This window comes from Capricornis sumatraensis, chromosome 21 (genome assembly GCF_032405125.1).
Source record: "Capricornis sumatraensis isolate serow.1 chromosome 21, serow.2, whole genome shotgun sequence".
Lineage (NCBI taxonomy): Eukaryota > Metazoa > Chordata > Mammalia > Artiodactyla > Bovidae > Capricornis > Capricornis sumatraensis.
The window spans coordinates 41,754,635-41,760,634 of NC_091089.1; positions in this window are offsets into that span (position 1 = coordinate 41,754,635).

Sequence of the window (6,000 nt, forward strand, 5' to 3'; positions counted from 1 at the left end):
TAAGGAAATTTTGTCCTTTAAGTGAGGACGGAGACTAACTGATCTCCAAGAACAGGAAGCTCCTAGGGCAGCAACTGCTCACACTCTGGTGGGAAAACCAGCCTCCTGGCCACTGTACAAGTGCAAGGCTTCATCAGCTATCTGAGTCTCTTCAAGTTTGATTTAATTCACCAAAGCAAGACATTACCCAGATAATCCTAAGAAACTGAAATAATCTCTTAGTTTACTGAATACACTTGAAAACCCTAAATAATTTTTTCAGCAACTTTTTAGCTTTTCAAGTTCCAAGATGCTTACCTCTATGTGTGAGCAGAAAAACAAATACAGTTTAGAAAACAGAATTTAAAATGTATGGCCAACACGGATGTACTGTATATAGCACAGGGAGCTCTGCTCAATGTTATGTTGTAGCCTGGATGGGAGGGGAGTTTGGGGGGAAAATGGAAACATATCTATGGACGGCAGGGATGGCGGAGTCTCTATGCTGTTCACCTGAAACTATCACAGCATTGTTAATCGGTTATACCCCAACACAAAATAAAAAGTTTTGAAAAAGAAAATAGATATGGTGATTATGGAAGTGTCCATTTTATCAACATGTGTCCACATTTCGAAATCCAACTGATGGGAAATGCCGGGGTATAAAATTCCAATATATCTTTGAAATATGAGGATATTGTGTAGCTTCCATAGTCCTCTGAATACATTTCTATAAAACCAAGGGAACAGCTGGCTCCCCCTCTAGAGCAAAGGGGACTTGCGCTGGTAAAGGAGTTTAACAGAATTCAGTGACACCACTGATGGGAGGAGGGGCCGAGTTCCCGAGACAATGAAGCTGCTGGCAAGTGAGGTCTGTCTGTAAAGCCAGTGGCAGAACAACCAATCTCAGTTCTGCTCTAGTACCCCTGCACTACGACCGTTGTGTTAAAAGCAAGGACGGCCCCAAACTTGGATTCCTGAACTCCAGACAGTGGGGAAAGGGGCCCTAAGGGTCCGAGAGATTGCTTTGATACTTCCAAGGATATTGTACATTCAGAAATGACGCGGCTGCACATAGTGGCCAAGTCTCTCTGTTTCTGCTTGGGCATTTATCAGCTAAGGTTAGAAATACTGGCTACGTCATTGTTTCGTTCATGAATCCATCTCTTCCACAAACGTGCTGAATGTGAGGCCTGGGGACACATGAGATGAAGACAAACAAGTCTCTGCTCTAGGGGAGCCTACCTTCTAATTGAAGGAGACAGAGAAATGAAAGATGTCAGCCCCAGGGAGGTGGTATTAGATGAGTGAATCTGAAGTTGGGTGGGGCTTCCCAGATGGCACGAGTGGTGGAGAACCTGCCTGCAATGCAAGAGACGCGAGAGACTTGGGTTCAGTCCCTGGGTTGGGAAGATCCCCTGGAGGATGAAATGGCAACCCACTCCAGTATTCTTGCCTGGAGAGTCCCATGAACAGAGGAGCCTCGTGGGCTACAGTCCATGGGGCCACAGAGAGTCAGAGCACACACCAAGTGGGTGGGTGGCTGCTGACGCTGGGTGGTCAGGCAGGGCTTCTCCAGGGAGGGGACATTCCAATATCAGGCACGGGGGCTGGGACCATGCCTTCCAGAAGCCTAGAGCCCAGGCTCTAAGGATGAAATGAGCCTGTGCTCCACAACAGAGAAGCCACTGCAATGAGAAGCCCATGGCTGAGGAACAAAAAGCTGGTGTCGGGAGCTGGGACTCAGAAGGTGCAGGGAGAGGGCCACCATGAAGTAGGTGATGTAAGTGGGGTTTGGGGCCTTGCTAAGCCAGCATATGAAGCTGGGTTTTATTTTAAAGGCAGTGGAGAATTTTAAGGAGAGCAGTCAGAGGGTCTTATTAATGCTTTTTAAGAGACGACTCAGGGCCTTCCCTGATGGTCCAGTGGTTAACAATCTGCCTGACAATGCAGGGGACAGGGTTCGATCCCTGATCTGGGAGGATTCCACCTGCTGGGGATCAACTAAGCCCCTGAGCCACAACTAAAACAGCCTAAACACTCTAGAGCGTGTGCTCCACAAGGGAAGTCCGTGCACCGCCACTACAGTGTAGCCTGCGTTTGCTGCAACTAAAGAAAGCCCATGCACTGCAATGAAGATCCAATGCAGCCAAAAAGAAAGAAAGAAAGAAATGGGCTGGTTTTTTTTTTTTAAAGAAAGAAAGACCATGCTGGGTTTGGAGTGAGGGAGCCAGGATGGGAGCAGGGGGAGCAGTGAGCAGGTTACAGTCGTCCAGGTGAGAGAAGATGCTGGGAGGAGATGAAGGAAGGGCAGGGATGCCTTCTAGGGTATTGGAAGCTATGATCTGAGCCTTGTGCAGGCAGGGGAGACGGGCTAGCTGGGAGACACAACCGCTTAGCATTGTTAGGTCTCTTATAAACACGGGGACCCCTGGGGATGAGAAGCCCACACACTACGCACTCATTAGGCAGGGAGCCCAGCCACACGCAAAGATGAGGCTTCAGTCCTTCTTCTGGGCGCTGCCGCACCTCTAATGCAGATCTTCAGGGAACCCAACGGCATTGTCCATCATTTCTAAACACATTCAGGTGAGACGTAACGCCTGGCTGCATGTGTAATGAATGTCTTCTTCTGGTCTAAGTGACAGCTCCAGTCTTCCTAGCAAAGCAGATTAACACAGAAAAGCTTTGGCCCTGGGCGTAGAGCATGGCTTTCTAGACTTCATTTGGGTAGCGAGCTCATAGCTAAAGGGCATCTGGACCTATACGCTCATTTCACACATAACCTGGCTAAGAATTTCAGTCTCCATGAGATTTTAATGTGATTATCACCGAGACGCTGTCATTGTCAGCAAAGAGGTGCTAGTAAGTTTGTAGAACACTTCTGCTCCTATCAAAGGGTTTAACTTAAATGACTAAGTTATTGACCTATGAACCTTCTCTTGCCCAGGTTGGATCTAGAACCACCTTACCAAGCACAGAGCAGCGCTTTTCACAACATATTTACATTTTTTCACTTGGACAAGCATTTGAATGTATTAGTCAATGCATACCAGATATATTTTAAGGAGCTTTCCTGTGATAAGAAAGTGCCAAGCACATCTATTTATTTTTAGGAGTTAGAATATTTGAATTCTGTTTCCTACGAGCTCTGTTTACAGCCATGCATTTGTGTTCCCTATCACTGAAACAGAGTTCAGGACTGACCACAGCTTCATTTCCCTCAGCCAGAGATGCTCCCACAGAACCCTTGGGGTTATAGGGAAAAAATTAAATCAAAATGGAAATTTCAGCCACCAATGAAATACATCAGAAAGGGCAAAAAGTCAGCCCTTATGTCAATATGAATCCTGGAAAGTCTAAGAGAGCAAGCTAAATTTAGAAACATTCTCTTCATTTACTGTTAAGCATAAATCACTCTTTCTAAGAAAGAAATTGGCATTATATCCTGTGTGTGGATCGCCATTCAAACAGCACCATTTGCTTCTTAACTCTCACCTCTATGCCAATATTAGAAAATACTGCCTTGTGGCTTCCTCAAAGGAAGATTCAATTTGCAAAATGCATAGGAGGTTCCTGAGTTTGGAGTAATTTCTCATCGCCTTTCTGTGCTTTCCCTAATATTTTGTAATTAACAGGGTGTGGTGCTTGAGAAAGTAAAGGAACTTGTTCACAGGGAACCCAAGGTATGCAGTGGATGGTGCCTCCCAGGACAGATGGAGGCGGGGAAGTCATACTTGCCCAAGGTCATATAATAACCACCACTGGCCAACAATTAAATCTGAGTTTTGGAGGACTTCCCAGGTACTTCAGAGGTTGAGAACCCACCCTGCAATGCAGGGCATGCGGGTTTGATCGGTGGTTGGTAGTTGGGGAACTAAGATCCCACATGCTGTGCAGCAACTGAGCCCACACAACAAAGATCCCTCGTGCAGCAACTAAGACCTGATGCACCCAAACGCAGAAATGAGTTTTTTGTTTTTTAGTCTGAGTTTCTGCTTCGGATAAGACCTCTTTATTCTACACGAGTTCTGCATTTCAGTGACAGCAATTAAACCTACCCTTAGCCTTCCGTCCCTATTTCAGAACTGGAGAGCTTTTCAAAGTCATTCTTTTCTGTGATCATCTACAATTCCACAATGCTCCTTTATTCCTTTACTCACTGCAAATCAAACATTAATAAATTTAAACTTCTGTAACATTACATTTTGGTTTATAGACTATTTTCCCTACTACTTACTTGTCTTTATGCACTTATCTTTACTACTTAATTTATCTCTATATGTGTGTGTGTGTGTGTGTGTGTGTATATATATATATATATATGGAACATCACAATTTTAGTTTCTAATCGACTGCAAGCTCTTAGAATTCTATACCAGGTTGCCAACTTATTTCTGGAAAACAAACAAAATGATCATTGTTGCTTTTAGAGAAAATATGAATGGTACTGACCCTGCTTCTAGATTCTCAACAATTTGTGACTTTCCACTGATAGTGGCTTTAGCCTCAAATATCCATTTGAGCCTAGACTGTAACCAGCTCCAACTTTGAAAGTGTTGTTCGTGGAGGGCCTCAAATGGACAAGACACCAACAACATACTGTCCGACTCCACTGTTTGAAACTTTTCAGAATTCCACAGCTACAATCTAAATAGGAAAGAAAAGGAGATGGCGTGTTTCTTCTGGCCAATTCTGCCTCGACAAGGAACTTATTAGCAAAAAGATATCTTTGGCACCTTAAATAGGGAGCATATTTCTCTACTACCCAGCATCTGATTCTGCATCTGTGAGAAATGAGGTGTGAACCAGAGAGAGTGAATAAATTAAAACAGAGTCAGACTCTGTGCCGTTAAACCACCACCCAGGAGAGCTGCCCAGCTCTTTCTGAAATGGGTCTCTCTCCCTTAGAACCATGTGTTTTCAAAACAGGGAAAAGGTCATGGCTAAAACTCCCAACCTCTGCACTCAATGAGGGACAACATCCCCTCTGGTATCTGGGGTTACCTGGCCGAGAAGCCAGGGTTCAGGCTTTTCTTTAGAGTTGTCAGCACTTTAGGGATTGAGGCAGGAGATAGACAGGCCCAGGCTGAAAAGCTAGAGTCTGTCCTCTGCACAGATACTCTAAGCTGAAGAGAAGCAGCTGAATCCTGGCCAGATAACAAGACCACACATTCCTCACTCTCAAGAAAGTCAAGGTCAGGGAGGCCCTCCTGACTACACATGAACAGTAAGGTGCTGTGGAGGTCCGAAAGGAGTGATGCCAATCTACCCAAAGCCCTCTTCGCTGGAACCCATCTTGACTAAAGAGGTGCATGTACACGTGGAAGGACCTGGAGATGAACCAAACACAGACTCAGAACTGGGCAAAGAAAGATGACTGGCCGAAGGAAACCCAGAAGAAATGCCCCATCTAAGTGATTCACTTATCCTCCCATCTAAGTGAGGAAAAGGGGGCGACAGAAGATGAGATGGTTAGGTAGCATCACTGACTCAATGGACTTGAATTTGAGCAAACTCTGGGAGATAGTGAAGGACAGGGGAGGCTGGCATGCTGCAGTCCATGGGATCCAAGAGTCGAACATAAGTTAGCAACTGAACAACAAGTGATTCAAACTACCACTATCATGGCTAAGCAGAATCTCCGTAGTTGGTCTGTGGACAAGAGTCCACATTCTCCCCAGATTGCTGACTTGTCTGCTTAAAGCGCTTTTCCTTTCTACTGACGCTTCTCAAATGACTGGTTTTGAATGGCGAGCAGTTGAACCTGAGTTTAACAACACTGTAGTAAGTGATCCTTAATATTACTATTATGACTCACTGAAGGCTCAGATAATGGTTAGCACTTTTTAATAATAAAGTGTCTTTAGTTAAGTTTTGTATTTTAAGACATAATGCCATTGCACACTTAACAGGCTACAGTGTAGTATAAGCGTAACTTTTAAGGGTACTGGGAAACCAAAAAACTTGTGTGACATGCTTTATTGTGTGTCTGGAACCCACCCTGCAACAATGCCTACG